This window comes from Cervus canadensis, chromosome 1 (assembly GCF_019320065.1).
Source record: "Cervus canadensis isolate Bull #8, Minnesota chromosome 1, ASM1932006v1, whole genome shotgun sequence".
Taxonomy (NCBI): Eukaryota; Metazoa; Chordata; class Mammalia; order Artiodactyla; family Cervidae; genus Cervus; species Cervus canadensis.
In genome coordinates, this window is record NC_057386.1 from 42,849,822 (window position 1) to 42,866,296 (window position 16,475).

The 16,475-nt window shown below is 42.2% G+C and overlaps 1 protein-coding gene across 2 annotated transcripts in view; it reads right to left on the reverse strand.

Moving 5' to 3' along the window:
* MYO1D (myosin ID) overlaps window positions 1-16,475 on the reverse strand; it is a 351,718-nt gene that overhangs the window by 260,071 nt on the left and 75,172 nt on the right. The window lies entirely within an intron of this gene.

Consider the following 16,475-nt stretch of genomic DNA (forward strand, 5'->3'; position numbering starts at 1 on the left):
GTCAGGGACTGCTGACCTGAGGCATGCCCATTTAAGGAGGCTGGAGTAACGATATCTTAGCTCTACTCTACCCTCTGAAAAATCAACAAGACAAAACCAGAAAACTTTATCTAGGATAAAACAGAAAACTAGCCACAACTCAGAAACACAATCTATGAAGAGAGGGTGTGAAGCACTAGAAAATGATCCTCATGGAGGGGGGCTGCTAAGAGTGAGCATGTGCTTCTACAAAGTCCAGGCATGGGAGCAAGTCCTCCAGAAACAGCTGTCGCTCTCAAGTGGCCAAACAAACATTTTTTTTTTTTTTGGCTGCACCATGCAGCATGCAGGACCTTAGTTACCTGACCGGGGATCAAAACCACACCCCCTACAGCGGAAGCACAGAGTCTTAACCACTAGACCACCAGGGAAGTCCCCAAACCAACAATCTTTTGATAAGCATAGCAGGGTCTGGGGATGCAAGTGGCTGCAAAACAAGAGGTCCCATTTGACACTTTTGAAGAGCTGCAAGGTGGAGATAAATAAAGACAGGAGTGGCAATTACATTTTTGCAGAAAAAAAAGTAGGCTGTCAGAATGGTGAGGAGAAAATGAAAAAGTAGGTACAATTGCTCTGTGGCAGGTGATCTTCGTAAATGAAAAGAGGCAATGCTAACTCATCTCCCAGAAGTCTCACATGTATGTACGGGACCTGCTTGCTAGTTGGTCAAATTGCCTGTCATTTCCAGGCAGAGTGTTGGTGAGAAAGGGTCTAGAAGTAATAGATCCCAAACTTGGAGATCTACAGGTCCTTCTACACACTAACTTTCAGCAACTAACCAACCCAGAATGGAACATACCTATTCAAAGTTGGCAATAATCTGAAGTGAACCAAAACAGAATGTCTGTATGTGCATAACTGAGTCACTTCCCTGTACAGCAGAAATTAGTACAACACTGTAAATCAACCATACTTAAATGAAAAATAGATCAATAAAAAAGAAAAAAGTGAGTCAGAAATGATGCCCTTGATCAGATGTTAAAAGGAAAAGAACGGGACAGGCAAAAAGCAGATCAAGAATACCCGAGGAAAGTGAGAATTGACCACAAAGGAGAAAAACTATGAAAAAAAATTCCTGCATGAACGCAAAGAGTATAAAGAATATATAGCCCTATAAACCAGGAGATCAAAGAGAACATCATTTTTAAAAAGAGCTTTCATATTTAAAAATCATTTTTAAAGGAGATACACCGAAAGAGTGCAAGAAAAGAAAAACCCACAGAAAGGAAGGTCATATTAAAAGATATAAAAAGAGGAATGGGCACTGCTGCAAAAAGCCAGGGACAAGAAGAAGTGGAGACATGTAAACAAAAGGAAATGAAAAAACAAAATTAAGCAGAAAGAAGGAAACAAGAGGAGGAGGAGGTACCGGAGGTGACATAATGAGTGCTCCTGAAGGGTACATGATAATGTGACATTTCAGAACAGCAATAATACTGATCATGAATGTCCACAGTGTTAGAAAATGAGCTAGCCACCTAGGAGAAAAAAAAAACAAACAAAAAACACCAGATTATTAGTGTGATGGCTTGAATTGTGTTCCCCCAGGAAGGTATGTTGAAGTCCTCAGCCCTAGTAGCTGAGAGGGTGACCTTATTTGGAAATGGGGCTTTTGCAGATGTGATCAAGATGAGGTCATTGGATGGGCCCTAATCCAGTATGACTGCTGTCCTTCCAAGAAGACGAAAATGCCTGTGAAGACAGATGGACAGGGAGGATGCCCTGTGATGACAGAGGCAGACGCAGCTACAAGCCAAGGAACGCCATGGTCTGAGGGTCACCACTGGAAGCTAGGAGGAAGTGGGGAAGGACTTCTCCTCTACAGGTTTCAGAGAGAGCATGGCTGGCTGAAAGCCTTCATTTTGGACTTCCAGCCTTCAGAACTGTGAGACAGTCAATGCCCATTGCTTTAAGACACTCTGCTTGCTGTAATTTGTTACAGCAACTCTAGGAAACTGGTGCAACTAGTTATACCAAAATAAGTTCCATGAAAACATGTTTCAATTTCACTTTCATTTAATGAAATGCAGATCATTGGTACAATTTTTCACCTGTAGATAAAGAGTTTCATAGTGAACAATGTTAGCAAGAATATGGAGTCACAGGGGAAGTGGGGGTGGGATGAATTAGGAGATCGGGATTGACACATACAGATTACTATTAAATAGATAACAAACAAGAATCAATTGTATAACACAGGGAAGTCTACTCTGTGCTCTGTGGTGGCCTAAAGGGGAAGGAAATCCAGAAAACAGGGGATATATATGTATGGCTGATTCACTTCACTGTACAGCAGGAACTAATACAACATTGTAAAGCAACTATACTCCAATAAACATTTTTTTAAAAAGAATATGGAGTCATAGATAACGTTCCCATCACAGGTGTCCTCTTAATTGGTCTGACCCATTTCAATCTCCAAACAGCAGGAGGCACGATCTGAAAATATAAATCTAACTCCTCATTCCTATCCTGGTGGCTACTACTTTCCTGGTGGCTCAGACGGTGAAACGTCTGCCTACAATGTGGGAGACCTGGGTTCAATCCCTGGGTCAGGAAAATCTCCCAGAGAAGGAAATGGCAACCCACTCCAGTATTCGGGCCTGGAAAAATCCCATGGATGGAGGAGCCTGGTAGGCTACAATCCATGGAATCGCAAAGAGTCGGACACGACTGAGCGACTTCACTTTCACCTTTCATTCGTATCCTTAAATCTTTTCACTGGAAAATCTCAATGTCAGGTCAATCTGATATTGAGCTATTGGCTCATCTCATGCCAACTAGTTACCCCTGGTCACTGTGTACTCTGGCTGAGAAGACAAGTTCTTTTCCCATCTAAACTGCTCACCCCCAACATCCCCCACTTGTTTGTTTCCTTTATAGTAATTTGCCACAAGTAGTTTCTTGTTTACTTATTTACTGTCTGTCTCCAGGGGAATACAGGCCATATCTACCTTGATCATTGCTGTATCTTCAGCATGCAACATGGCCCTGGAATTTATATGGGGGCGGTTAAATATTTGATGAATGAAAAAATAAAGGAATGAATGCATGAGTTCTTTTAGCCCACCTCTACCTGGTGCTGAGAAAAATTGAAGTCAGGAGCAGAAGGCGGTGACAGAGGATGAGATGGTTGAATGGCCTCACTGACTCAATGGACATGAGTTTGAGAAAACTCTAGGAGACACTGAAGGGCAGGGAAGCCTGGTGTGCTGCAGTCCACGGGGTTGCAAAGAGTCAGACACAACTGAGCGATTGAACAACACTCTCAGAAAATGGTTTTGCATTCTACTTACAAGAAAATCCAGGTTATCATGTGTGCAAAACTTTAAATCACTGGCCATCATTACCATTTTTTCTATTTATATACTTAGTTTCACTGAGGAAACTTCTTATTTCCTTGTGACTTTCAAAAATTGGGGGTAGGGTAGAGAGGGAGTATTAAATATAGCAAGATGTCACCCTGGCTAAACATGGGCCATAACCCTAGGATTCAACATAAAAAAGTCTTTCCCTTCATGTAGGAAACGTCACAAAATTTAGACATAAAGGTTGGGAAGATCCCCTAGAGAAGGGAATGGCAAACTCCACTATTCTTGCCTGGACAATCCCATGGACAGAGGAGCCTGGAGGGCTACAGTCCGTGGGGTTGCAAAGAGTTGGACATGACTGAGTGACTAAGAGTGCTACTACTAGCACTTTTTATTCCAGGAAAATATAATTGAACGGTACCTACTCCAGTCAAGACAGGTTTTTCACTGGCAGAGGAAGAAGTTACAAAACACGTGGGGGTGACTTAGAATTGGAGAATTTAGTACAAACTTATGGCTTATGGGGGATAAACGGAGGACGATGTATAAACACACACATTTCCTAGTTCCATCTGCTGAGAAAGCTTAGAAGCTTGACACCCAGATGTTGGCTCGTAAATATTATCCTTCTTAACTAAAAGGACCCAGGGTTCCTTGGAGAAAAACTGACTCCAGAGCTTGTACAGGAAAACAGAAGATGAGCCTGGAATACCACGTTGTGACAGAAAGCAGGGACAAAAAATAGTACTCAAGGAAAGGAGAGGGAAAAGTTAAAAGGACGGAGGAGCCATCAGGTGAATGAATGGTTCCCTGATGAAATCTGGGGCCACGGGAACATTAAGATAAATAATGTCAGGAACGTCATAATCCGTTGAATACAGTAAGAATCTATGCATCCACATTAATATAAAAAAGAAATAAATAAGAGAAGAAAAAGCCCTTTAGAGTGGAAAGCCACTTAAGAAATATAGAAGGAATGATCTGAGTTAGACAATGATCCGTGTATGCTAAGACGAGGAGTTGAAAATATGACAAGGAAGAAGACATTTACATGGACTCAAAGGATCTCCCAGCAAATCACTTCTTAATTACAAAAGAGAAAGACAATAATTTTACAATGGAGAAACCTTATAACCACTTAAACCAACTAAGTAAAACTAATATCAATATTGAAACAAACTATTAATAACATATGTGCCTGAGATGATCAGTTATATGTGTCAAGTTGACTGGGCCATGGAGTGCCCAGATATTCGGTCAAACATTACTCTGGGTGTTGGCTTTTTGGTTAAGATTATACTACAATCAGTAGACTGAGTAAAGCAGAGTGCCCTCCCCATTGTGTGAGCCTCATCCAACCATCAAAGGCCTGACTAGAACTAAATGGGTAAGAAGGCATCCTTTCTGCTTGGCTGTCTTTGAGCTGGGACATAGGTCTCCTGCCTTTGTACACAGACTCAGACTAGAATTTACAACACTGGGTCTTTTTCTTGCCAACTGCAGGTGATGGACTTCTCAGCGTCCATAACTGCATAAGCCAAAAGTTTCTGTAAACACACACACATGCACGCACACATGCACGCCACACACACACACACACACTCTCTCTCTCTCTCTCTCTCTCATTTTGTTGGTTCTGTTTCTCTGGGTAACCCAAACTAGTGACAGACTGTGGTACCAAGAGAGGCTCCAGGGGGACAGAATTTTGAGGATGAGTTTTCTGAACTGATGCTGGGGGTTCTGGAATTGGGGCTACTTGAAATGATTAGATTGAAAGTCACCATGACTCTATTCCAGTAGAAAAGAGGGCACCAACAGCCCAGGGTGGGATCTGACCCCTGAGATATATCAATGTCTCCATCAGATGCTCCCAGTCAACCTTTGTAGGAAGCAAGGAGCTAGGTGATGATCCATGATACTTTCAAATTCTTGGAAAAGTAACAGGAATGGGAAGTCAGCTGGGAGGTGCTAACATCCCTGGACAAAGCAGTGAATGAAAAGGATGATCCTGTACCATGAAATGATGGGAAAGCTTCTGTGTGTGCCCTGGAGGAGAGCTGTGTCTCCCGTAGTCTTGGGGCTGAGGATCCAGAGAAATGAAGAGCCTCCTGGTAGGAGGCAATGAGGACTCAACCATCACTTCTGTGGCATCTGCCAGAAACACACGACCCGAAGATAATCAGGGGGAAATGGAAAAGAACCCTAAATTGAAGGAGAGTCTACAAAAGAAGTGGAAAACCTCACAGTCAAGAAAATAGACAAAGGCTGAATAGCATTCAAGATGAGAAGAGATTACAACAACTAAAGATGCAAGGCACACTCCTAGGAGGCTTCTTGTGGCATTCTTGCAACTTGTCTGTAAATCAGAAATTGTAGCAAAATTAAAAGTTGCAAATAAAAATCCAACTTCTAGACTTCTTTATATAGCAGGTTTAAACTTTGATAATTTAATACTTTTGAAGAGGCAAGAGATATCAGTGAATAGGTAGTGAAAGTACTTCTCTCATCAGAAGTATCCACTGTCACTAGTTTCATGTGAATTCTTCCAGGAATAGTTTATGCATACAAACACATATGCATTCACATGTTTTAACAAAGATGACTTTTTTCTAATTAAAAAAAAATGTATCTTGGCTATGGTTTCATGTAAGTAAATAGAGAAAGGCCTCATTTTTTATGTCTCTGTAGTACTTCATTTCATGGGTGAATATACAGGGAAATATTTAATCGGTTATTACCAATCATTTGTTACTATGAACAATGCAACTATAAAAACAGCATATACTTCTTCGTGCATACGTGTATATATACTTGTAGAAGACATTCCTAGAATTGAAATTGCTGAGAGGACTGTCTGCAATTTAAACTGCTAAATGATCGCCAAATTATTCTCCAAAGAGGTTGTAACAATTTACACTTTCATTTACAATCTATGAGAGTTTCTGTTTTCCTGGGTGTGGGTTTTTCTCAACCAATGATGCTGGCCCGTTTTGAAAGGACAGCCTATATTGCAGTTTTATTTTCAAAGTACACAAAACTTTGACCCCTTTCTTTACAGGTGCACCAAACTTATGCAACACTCATTAGCTTCCTGCCAAGTGTCAGGAGGCTCAGTTCACCTTCCCCAGTTCTTGGAGAAGAATCTCTCCCAAGGATGAAGGCATCCTGTCTCTGCTTCTGGCAGAATCACGGTCTCCATGTGAGGCAGTCAATTTGCTTTATCCCCTTTGTTAGACAGTATCTTCCCGAGACAGGCAGGGACTATGCTGGGAAGATTACGAGATGGAGAGTCACACAGCCCTGGAGCCCTGGGTTTGAATCCCGCTCAGCTAGCTGCAGTCTGTGTGCAGTCATACACATGTGGGTAATTAATAAGTGCCACGTACCAGGCACTACGCCAGGAGTCTGAGTTTCAAAGAAGAATAAGGCATGGTACTATTGCAGTAGAAGGTTTACACAGACAATGTCATGTAGTACAAATAAGGAAAGCGGGTTTAAAAATTACATAGTCTCTTTATTTTATCATTGCCTTCTTGCTCCCATTTTCCCTCCCTCCTCTTTCTCTCTCTCTCTCACACACACATATGCTGTTTCAGAAAAAATCTAAGGCAATAATAACAAGAAAGAAAGGATGCTATGGAAGCTTAGAGAAAGATACCTAACCCAGCTCTAGGAGTGGGAAGGCTCAAAGAAAGCATCCTTAAAATTAAGTTACTTGACATTTAAGTTATTTATGTGACTATACAACTTTCATATAGGTAGTTGCAGGCACCGTTGGATTTACAGCGCCTTCAGAGTTTCTGAAATAGGATGCTCTGTCTTGACTTTTCATTAATCCACTGCAGCCTTGGAAGAGAAGGCCTGGGCAGTTTTACCACAGCCCGCCAGCGACTGCAGTGCATGGACCTCCCTGGACCCTCGCAGCAGACAAAAGGGCACAGTAAGAACGTGCTCTCTGCAGATGCAGAGAATGGACGGGGGACACAAGGGGTGGGGAGTGGATGATGGGGTGAATCGGGGGATTGATACTGACATATGTGCACTGCCACGTGTAAAACCCAGCTAGTGGGGCCCTGCTGAATAGCAGGGAGCTCAGCTCAGCACTGTGAGGACCTACATGGGTGGGGTCGGCGTGGCAGGAGGTTAGAGAGAGACAGGACCTGTGTATACCTATGTCTGATTCATGCTGATGTGTGGCAGAAACCAACACAACACTGTAAAGCAATCAGCCTCCAATTAAGAGGGAGGGGATATATGGGGCCTCCCTGCTGGCTCAGGGGTAAGGAATCTGCCTGCCAATGCAGGAGACATGGGTTCAATCCCTGAGTCCAGAAGATCCCCTGGAGAAGGAAATGGCAACTCATGGCAGTATTCTTGCCTGGGAAATCCCCTAGACAGAGGCGCCTGGCAGGTATAGTCCATGGGGTCACGAAAGAGTTGGACAGGATGTTGTAACTAAACAACAATATTGGATTCACTTCGTTGTACAGCAGAAATTAACACCTTATAAAGCAACTATACCCCAACTTAAAAAAAAAAAAAAAAGAAAATGTGCTCTGGAACCAGATGGCGATTTAGTACCAAGTAGCTCTACAATTATATGCAAGTGACCTTCCTTCTCTGCTAGAGAGGTTCTTTCTTCATCTGAAAGGTGGGATGATGCTAGTATCTACTTCACAGGACTGTGATAAGAAATGAGACACTCCACCTGTAGACCCCGAGACACACTATTGACACGTGTTAAGCATGCAGAAGACCAGGTCCTATTTTTACCATGAACAGCACCACCAGCTCTCCGAATGGCAGGAAGCATCTTTTCCCCACGCAGGTCCCATTGTCCCACTCACTGCACCTGTGCTGAGCTGTTTATCCTCAGGCAGGGGTCACTTCTGTTAGCAGAATGGATCATGATCCAGCTTGCCGTCATGTCTGGAAATCATTCTTCTAGGACAGACCCTCTTAAACCAAAACCCCTCCATAAAACATTTAAGCTTATCGCAGGACACAGGCAACTGGCTAGGGCCACTGGCAGTGGTTTTTGTAGACTTCTTGAGTCCATCTCTTGGTTTTCTTCTCCAGAGAAACATCTCTTAATGTGAGCAACACAAGAGGTAGTTGACCAGAAAGTGTGGTCGGGAGATGCCTGGCTGAATTACTCACTCCTTCACTCCTTCCTTTCTTCCTTCCTTCTTTCCTTCCCTTCCCTCCCTTCCTCCCTCCCAGTGAAAATAATTTGCATTTGATGTATACATTTTAAGGGCTTCCCTGGTGGCTCAGATGGTTAAGAATCTGCCTGTGATATGAGAGACCTGGGTTCGATCCCTGGGTTGAGAAGATCCCCTGGAGAAGGGAATGGCTACCCACTCTAGTATGCTTGCCTGGAGAAGTCCATGGACAGAGGAGCCTGACGGGCTGCAGTCCATGGGGTCGCAAAGAATGGGACATGACAAAATGACTAACACTTTGACTTTCATAAACCTTTTAAGGTAATGATTACTTTTTTGAAACACATTTGTATTATATAGTAAGGTATGCCTTGCAGAGAAGGAGTCACTTCAAACGTTCTTATTGCTGTCTCTAAATTTTTTTGCATTCATTCATTCAATACATCATTATTAGTGCCCATGCTCCATGCTGGGAACTGTGCTGGGAAGCATGGGGGGAGGAGCGAACAGACAGAGCTGTCTCAGCCCTACCGCACACTAACCAGAAGGACTGCACTTGACAAGGGCTCAGGGGAGGGGCAGGAGGATGTGCGCTGCCCTGGCGAAGGGGGAAAACGTGCCTGAGAAGATACAGCAGGACAACAGGACCACGTCCCAGCAGAGAGAACAAGGGGACAATGACGTCAGCGGCGTGAGGGGAGAGGCTACAGTGTGCAAGCCTTGCAGGCACATTGTAAGGATCTGAGGATTTATCTCAAGGGCAGAATTGTAAGTACTGGTCACATTTGCTTTTTTTGAAAGCCCCCTCTGATGGCAAGGTGGAAAGTGAGGAGGCTACAGTATTAGCCCCAGGAAGGGATGACCAGGGCTTTGACTGGAACAAAACAGTGGAGAGACGGAGCAGTGGCCAGGCTGGAAGAGCAGCAGCAGAATTGATGAGACAGGATGACTTAGACGGGATGTGGGAGGTGAGAAGGGGTGCGGAGGGTCAGGTTTTCTCACATCCACAACCGAGCAGACCATGATGCTGCCTGTGAGTGAGGATGGTGGAGGAAGAGAAGGATTTGGGAGGTGACCGGGATTCTGACAGGCTAATTCCTGAGAGATGGCCAAGGGAAGGTGTTCCTTCTCCCTCTCTCATAATCTAATTAAATCTGATCCCTTGGCCACAAAGGGAATAACACAGAGTATTAAGAAAACAGAGAGGGCAGTCAGAAATCTTTACCTGTCAAGGTGGTCAAACCTGGTCAGGGGACTACATGCACTACCGTCCAATTTAAAATCAAGAAGATATTAAAGAGATAGTAGATATGGGTTCTACTATAAAATTTTCACTATCTGAGTTTGATCATGTCAAGCTACTCCATGATTCTACTTTCTTGGTGTAAGAAAATACTAGACACAGTACAACATCCTCCTCCATAAAGGCTATCTACTGAGGTCCCAGGCAATGAGGTTAAAAATAAGAATATGATGACTAGCTCTCAGTACACTGTCTACACTTCTTGCCTAGGAGAGACACTTTTTAACAAATGTCACAACTCACTGACCTAGCATAAGGAAACAGAACATTTTAAGGTATATTTCAATGAAAACAATGTAAGTCTTGAGGCTATAAAACATAATCTGTCAAATTCAGCAGCTGGGGTGACTGCTTTTCAGTTTGTGTTGTTTCGTCTGCTGGGGTGTCTGGAAGGGTTCAAATTTCAAATCGATCAACATCATGAGAAGGATCCTGCCCACTCACGGGGCACTCAGCCAACCAGCCTCTTTACAATAGATGAGTGTCTACTACTGCTGGTGTCAGGACATGTCCATGCTGGGTAGAGAATCACTATTAGGTTGGACATACTATTGAAAATGAATCTGAAATGTTTAGGTTTTGATGCTGCAGAGGAAACTGTTCTTTCCATGAAATCATAAAAGGTCTCTAAGCTTACCAAACCCCCATCATGGAATGCACATCATCTGCTTGGTCATCGTCTGCCACCTTATACATTTATTTTCCAAAAAATATTTTTTTAATATATTTAAAAAATTTACTTGGCTGCACCGGCTCTTGCAAAATTCTGTTGCAACATGCAGAATCTTTAGTTGTGCTATGGGAACTATTAGTTGCGGCATGTGGGATCTTAGTTCCCTTAGTTCCTTAATCCCAGTGGGATTGAACCTGGGCCCCCTGCATTGGGAATTCAGAGTCTTAGCCACTGGGCCACCAGGGAATTTCCCTCCCTGTAGCTTTTCCATAGTATTTAAATATTTCATTGACTGATGTTCCTCAAATCCTAGTAGAAGAAATATAAAGACTGGTGAACCAAACCCACAGTAAAGTAAGGTAAAGGAAAGGAAAGGAAAATAAGGGACTGTAGGAGTGTGCAGAAACTACAGATTCTCAGACCAAGAGAACAGATGTTTAAATAGTCACACAATATTAGGAAAAATAAAAAACAAAACAAACGAAAAACTCCTACAAGGTGTCATATATTTTACAACATCAGTGTATGACTAAATCATAACAGCATTATTTAGCCATGAGATGCTGAGTGCCTGATGACAGGCGTGAAGATCTAGACCAAAGATAAAAAGGAAACTATCCTATGACACAATATTTTCTCTTCCAATTGACAGATAACAAATAGAAATTGTCCAACATAGGGCTCAACTCTTACATATTTATTCCTCTGCATCCATTTTATTTACAAAAGAGTTTTGATTTCAGTAACCATTTGACTATCTGGCATGACCTTAAGTAAGGAGTTAGCCTATTTACAAACATACTCTGCTCGGTAAAATGAATCGGAAAATCCTTTGATAGGAATGCACAATCATATAAATGGATAATGATCATGCATTTTAAATAATACTATAAATCACTTAAACTACAGTACTGAACACTCTTTTCATTTTTAATTTGTTTTCATTAAAATTTTTTTTATTGAAATATAGTAGATTTACAATGTTGTGTTAGTTTCAGGTATACTGCAAAGTGACTCAGGTCCTTGTTGATCATCTATTTTATAAACAGTAATGAGTATATGTTAATTCCAAACTCCTCATTCATCCCCCCCACCTCAACTTTCCCTTTTGGCAACCATAAGTTTGTTTTCCATATCTGTGAGTCTATTTCTGTTTTGTATGTAAGTTCATTTGTATCAGTTTTTTTTAAGAACTGCACACTCTTTTAAAAAACAAATATATTCTAGTGGGGTGGGATGGCGGTGTGGGAGAGAGGCTCAAGAAGAGGGGATATGTGTATACTTACAGCTGATTCACTGTTACAGCTGAAACACAACATTACAATTATACTCCAATTTAAAAAATGTGAAAAAAACCAGACACACAAATGCCACAGATGTCTGAGGACTAAAACAAAGTAGGAAAAACAGGATTTTTAAAAAATGTTTAGTTATTAAGCATTTTAAAATTCTCTTTAATTTTTATTTTCTTTCTTCTAAAAATAAAAATTTTTATTTTCTTTGAGGTATAGTTGATTTACAATGTGTTAGTTTCTGCTTACAGCAAAGTGATTTAGTTACTATATTTATATATACATATACCCATTCTTTTTCAGATTCTCTTCCAATGTAGGTTATTACAGAATACTGAGTAGGGGTCCCTGTGCTATACAGTAGGTCCTTGTTGATTATCTGTTTTTATAGATAGGAGACTTGGGATTCTTATCCTATCTACCCCAGATTTTTATTGGCAGGAAGCCCCACTATCTCACCTGCACCCAGGTATCCCGCTCCCTGGGTTCTCTAGATGACAGGAAGGCTAACAGGTATTCACTGTCACTTTTTCACAACTATGCCTAACTTAGTAAATGACAGGACACCTACTCAATATACTGTACCACTTTTTAAAAACTATAGTTGGGAGGGGGGTTCAGGATGGGGAACACATGTAAATCCATGGCTGATTCATGTCAATGTATGGCAAAAACCACTACAATACTGTAAAGTAATTAGCCTCCAACTAATAAAAATAAATGAAAAAACAACAACAAGACTATAGCTCTTTAACTCGGTTTTCATAAACACATGAAGGCTGTGCTCACCAGCCCTGGGACCACCAGGCAGGCTGCTTTTGGGTACAGGTTGGTGACAGCTGTGTGGCAGGTGACACTGAGGCCAAGTGAACAAATTCTCTCCTTCCCACTTCACTGTCATGACACCTCTTCTAAGTTCAATAAACAAAGTCACACTCAATTTCTATTTATCGTGTGCTTATTGTGCAAGAATTACGTTGGATATTTTTCATGTATGTTGCTAACTGTACATACATTTTGTTTGAAATATTAATGGAAAATCTTCCCAATCCTCCTTTTGTTGATATCACATACCCAGTTACAGGTAAGAAGGAAGTCACCATGTATTCGAAACAATCACCTAACCATTATCTCCACTTAGAGAAATGTGAAACACAAAGAGACGCAGCTTTCACTGGCCTGGGAGGCAGATCTGTTTCTCCTACAGGAGGAATTTCATAAGAGCAAAGAAACTGGAAATGTGCCCAGATGCTCCTAAGTTATGTGTTCAGTGATTGTTTCTGTTGGGGTGAGCTAGTAGCTGCCAGTGAGTAGAGGATTTTAAAACCAGCAAAAATGTTTACTGAGTGAATGAACGAGCAGTCAGAAACTTTGTCGTCTGGCTCTTTCCTTGGCGTTCTTTGTCAGAAATCCACAACAGGGACTTCCCTAGTGGCCCGGTGGTCAGGAATCCGCCTGCCAATGCAGAGGACACAGGTTCGATCCCCGGTCTGGGAACTAAGATCCCACAGGCTGCGGGGCAACTGAGTCTATGCACCACAACCACCAAAGCCTGTGCACCTTAGAGCCTGAGCTCTGCAACGAGAGAAGCTACTGCAATGAGAAGCCTGCACACTGCAGTGGAGAGTAAGTAGCTTCCACTCTCCACAACTAGAGAAAGCCCGTGCGAAGCAATGAACATCCGGCACAGCCAAAAAAACAAGTCTGCAACATCTATTAAGGCCACAGCTCCTCATATGAAGTTTTTAATTTTGCATTATCCTCATACTTGTTATATTTGGCTTGCATTTTTTTTTTTTAAACAACCTTTCTTGTGCCTAAGACAGAGTGAAGGGTGAACTTCCTTTCCCCATCAGTGGTGTAGGGAGTAAGTCATGTAGGTAGCCTGACTTTGGTGCTGCAGACAGTAGCCTCAGGGGAAGGAGGGAGGTCAGGCTGGCATACTTACTATCCCATGTTCGAAGTGTCTGGGGGCATAGAGAGCTTTCACAGTGTTAATCTGCTGATACTGTAACTCCTTGGATGCCAACAAGTCACAAAAGGAAATCAAGAATGTCAGATGGCATCTCCAAGTGAAGTATCAAGAGTTGCTCACCAGAACGTCTCAATAATGACTGTTCGTTTGGGGATAAGGTCGTTATGGTAAGGAGAAGTGACCTGGCTTTGGAAGGGTTTAGAGCAGTGGTCCTCAACCTTTTTGGCACCAGGAGACCGGTTTCAAGGAAGAGAATCTTTCCATGGACTGGGAGGTGAGAGGAAGGTTTCAGGATGATTCAAGGGCATTATGTTTACTTTATTTCTATTATTATTACATCAGCTCCATCGCAGATCATCACAGGCATTAGATCCTGGAGGTTGGAGATCTCTGGTTAAGAGGAGCTATTAAACTCAAAAGACATTGACTCTTACTACTCAGCAAAGGGTTTTCATCTTTACATGATATTTGAGATCTTGTGTTTTACAGCTTTATTCCTAAACTGTAGTCAAGTTCCCTAAGAAATTAGAAGGCAGCTTTTTAACAAATTTATTTTTACTTATTCCTAGTACACTGCTGTGGGACCCAAGGGAATTCTTACTAAGAGAAGAGGGAACCTGGCACCATAAGAGATTCATTATGAAAACTGCCAAGTATTAAATGGGCCCACATTCAGATGATAAAAATCCACACACTCTGAAGCCACACAGACAACGGATAATCAATGACTCTACTTGATCCTACTCCACTTGTGAACATCACCAAGTGCTGTCTACACCCAGGAGCACAGACATCAGGAAGTGAACTAAGAGAGGAAGAATGTGGTGGCAAAGAAGAGAGGCAAAAACTAAAAACAGATCAAATACACCAGGAAATGGAAAAAACAAATAATTTTCCCTATTTTGTCTTAGTTCCTAAAGCAGAAAAAATTCTTTCTTTTTTTATGGCTAGATCAAACTGAGAAAGGAGTTTATGTGAGTCGACTGGTTGCCAATGTAAGACAAACACTATAATAATTATTTTTTCTTTAAGTGTGCCCCCACCAACCAGGCCAACAGGAATAGCTCAAGCTGTCCTCAGAAGGCAGCTGCTCTTCAAGGTCAACCTTGCTCACTGAAGCAGCACAGTTTCCCTAAATGTCTGTTAATGTCACATTTCAAAAAAGGAAAGAAAAGATGAGGTCTACTTATGCTGCTGCTGCTGCATAGATAGCATTATTTCCAAATCTTGACTGCAATAAATGCCCTTGTCCTTTGTGAATGAGAACTGAAACTATGTGATGGAATAATGAAAAATATTAATCCTCTTATTTTCTGATTTCAAGAAACATTCTGTCTCAAGTTTTTGCTTATAATTCACCTACGTTTAAAACGTCAAGGGTTTGGCCAGCATGGCCAGTGTACTTGGCAGGGCCAGGACGGAGGACTCAGCTGGCTCGGTCGGTGTGTGGTGGGGCCAGGAGAGGATCCCACCAGCGCCGCTGGGGTGTCTAGCAGCAGGGGGGCCAGGGAGGTGGCCACACAGTGGGGAACTTAGTTACATACAGGAGGCTTAAGAAAATAAACAAACAGGTTGATGATGATGGGAGCCAGGTTTCTCACTTCTGCAGAAGGAAACTATAGACATGGAAGGGAGACCGCTAAAATAAACCCCAGGGGTTAGACTGAAATGGGAGGTATCAGGATGAACTCATGATATTTAACCTCAATTGACAAGGAAATGGAAATGCATGTGTATATATATGTGTGTGTATGTGTGTGTGTGTGTGCACGTTCCCTTGCACACTGTGCTAAGCAAGCCTAAAAGCAAGGACACGCTGGCAGCAACAACCGGACCTAATACCCAGATCTCGGTTTTTAAGAGCCACATGCCATCAACAGCAACGAAGGCTTTTCGGAGAAATGAATGAATTCACCACCAGGCCAGGGAAAACAACTAGATGTCCCTGGAATCAGTATTACGAAGCTGGAGAATAAGGAAGTTCTCCAGGAATGACTGGGACCTGTCAAAAGGATACTGCAGTCAGCAGAAAGAGGCTTACCACTACCCAGTTATGGGACAAATCATCTGGTTTATTTGGGTTAGTAAGGAGAATGAACTGGGCTTCCTTGGCGGCTCCAGAGTAAAGAATCTGCCTGCTAATGCAGGAGACACAGATTCGATCCCTGGGTCAGGAAGATTCCCTGGAGGAGGGCACGGCAACCCACTCCAGTATTCTTGCCTGGAAAATCCCACTGGACAGAGAAGCCTGGCGGGCTACAGTCCATGGGGTTGCAAACAGTCAGACATGACGTAGTGACTAAAGAACAACAACAACAACGGAGAATGAATTTGGTTGCTGACGATTTATCTTTGTTCTCTGCTGGGGCCGTGTGCGCTACAGCTGGTATCCTAACCAGCCTTCTAGGAGAGACACAGAGCTGGTGAGGACATGCCCAACGACACTGGCACAAATTCATCACCACAAATGAGCATACAGCTCAAATCTGTGCCTCTTGACAGCATGATTGCTTAAAATATGTAATATGTGGATGTCTAACCATCAAAAATATGGATATTCTTTGCTAATAAGGTCCTTCTTTGGATAGAAAGAAGCCTACATTTATTCATGCTTTGAATGCTTTCTTAAGTCAGGGTACTAATGATTTAGATGCGGAGACAAATTGTTTCAGTTTTTCACACATAGAAAAAAACCTTTTTTTCTAAGTTTTGATATG